Here is a 2,291-nt window from a genome sequence, read left to right as displayed (position 1 = left end):
CCCATGCTCTAGAGCCCGTGAGCCACAACTGCTGAAGGCCGCATGCCTGAGAGCCTGTGTTTTGCAGCAAAGACCCACTGCAGTCAAGAATTAAAAAAAAAAAAAGATAAGTCCCGGGGATGTAACTTTACAGCATGGTGACTATAGTTAACAATAGTGTTTAATATATTTGAAAGTTGCTAAGAAAGTAGATTTTCTTTTTTTTTTTTACAAAGCTACTTTTAATACTTTGGGGTGAGCCCCACAGGAATAAAAAACACTGGGAGCGGGTAGCCCCCTCACCCCCAGGAGTGGCCCAGGGGAGAGAGGCTACCTGAGGGGCAGGAGCACAGAGGGGACCGCGCAGAGCCAGGGTGAAGGGCGCGCCTTCGGAGCCGGGGCCGTGAGCTCCACGGGAGAAACCGCGGGCGTGATGGGGCTGGCCCCAGGCACACAGGCGCAGGGCGAGAGGGCTGGACACGAAGCCACAAAGCTACTTGGGCTCCTCCTCCTTCTCGTTTGCCTTTTTCTACTTCTGCTGCATGATCTCTGAGTCCCTCTGCTTGCGAGCGGCCGCAGGAAGCCTGTCATCTCGGCGCTTTCTCTTAACCGAGTTGCTCCGCTTTTTCATGTTCTTCTGGCGGGCGAGCTCGCGCTGGTTACCGCGGGTCATGTCCACGGCAACGGCTCCAAGAAAGTAGATTTTAAAAATTCTCATCACAAGGGAAAAAATGCAACTGCCTGTCGTGATGGATGTTAACTAGACCTTTGGTAGTGTTCATTTTGTAATATATACATGTATCTAATCATTATGCCGCACACCTGAAACTAATACAATGTTACATGCCAGTTATATTTCAACAAAGCTGGAGAAAAAGAATAGTGCAGTGTAACATTGCAGTGAGGTTTTTGCAGGAAGGGGGGCCCCTTCCAGGGCCTGAGAATAGAGTCTTGTCTAACATTAGGAAGTGGATTGCCAAGGGAGACACGCGTGCTGACACGTGAGACTTCGCCGGGAAGCGGTGACCGGAGCAGAGAGCAGCAGGGTTAGGAGACCCAGGAGGGCTGCTCTGCCCTGGGGCTTGCGGGCTCCGGTTTTATGGTGATGGGGTTAGTTTCTGGGTCGTCTCTGGCCGGTGACCTTGCTCGGCCCATAGTCTGACCCAGAGTCCTTCCTGGTAACGCACATCCTCCGTCAAGGTGGATTCCAGCATGAAGGGTTCTGGGAGGCTGGTCATCTCCCCCCTCTTTGGGCCCCTCCTGAGTCCTCCCAGTCAGTCTTTGGCAACAGCACCCTGTTCCTTCTTGGGACCTCCTGTTGGCGAGACAACTCAGGCGCCGGGTCTGGCCGACGCAGGTGGTTTTGGTCAACTGTTCTCTAACGATATTAAGGAATGAAGTCACTTTTAAACGTGTTTAAAAGTATTTGAAAAACGGAAGGTGAAAACTTTTTAAAGTCATAATGAATTTAATATAAAATTATATATTCTCATTATTTTAAAAATATTCAAACTTAAACAGGTACAAAGAGGAAATTAGTGACTCTCCTGAAATTTTACCATTTAGGAAAAAAATCAGCACTAACTTATGATGATCATAGTTCTGGACATTACTCTGTTACGAGGGGGGCATGACTTAGTGACAAAACCACCAGCTACCATGTGACCCAGCAATTCCACTTCTAGGTCATACTCAAAAGAAATGAAGTACATGTCCATACAAAAAGTTGTATATGATTGTTCACAGCAGCATTATTCATAATAACCTGAAAGCAGAAACAACCCACATATCCATCAACTGATGAATGGATGACCAAAATGTGATACAACCATTCATACAGTGAAATATTATTTGACCATAAAATGGAACTGACACATGCCACACATGGGTGAATCTGCAAAAGATTATGCTACATGAAAGAAGGCAGAGACAAAAGACCAAACATTGTGTGAATCCATGTATCAATACATATGAAATATCCAGAATAGACAAATCCATCATAGATAAATAGTTGCCACAGGACCTAGGGGAGAAGAAAATGAGTCACTGTGAATGGATGGGAGGTTTCTCTTTGGAGCAATAGAAATGTTCTGAAAGCAGATTACGGTAATGGTTGCAAAACTCTGTAAATATTAAAATCCATTAAATTGTACACTTTAAACAGGTGAATTTTATGGCATGTAAACTATATCTCAATAAAGCAGGGTTCTTGGTTTTGTTTTTTTTTTTTTCCCCAAGAAAAAGAAAAAAGAAAAAAAAGCAAGTTTCAGGACTTCCCTGGTAGTCTAGTGCTTCCACTACAGGGGGCACAG

At 45.4% G+C, this 2,291-nt stretch overlaps 1 pseudogene; it reads right to left on the bottom strand.

Annotated features, from left to right (window-relative positions):
* Positions 1-472: 472 nt before the first annotated feature.
* Positions 473-652, bottom strand: LOC136163527 (small EDRK-rich factor 2-like; annotated as a pseudogene).
* Between the last annotated feature and the right edge of the window lie 1,639 nt (positions 653-2,291).

This window comes from Muntiacus reevesi, chromosome 3 (genome assembly GCF_963930625.1).
Source record: "Muntiacus reevesi chromosome 3, mMunRee1.1, whole genome shotgun sequence".
Classification (NCBI taxonomy): Eukaryota; Metazoa; Chordata; class Mammalia; order Artiodactyla; family Cervidae; genus Muntiacus; species Muntiacus reevesi.
Note: the sequence above shows the minus strand (reverse complement) of the source record. Positions and strands in the feature narration are given on the sequence as shown.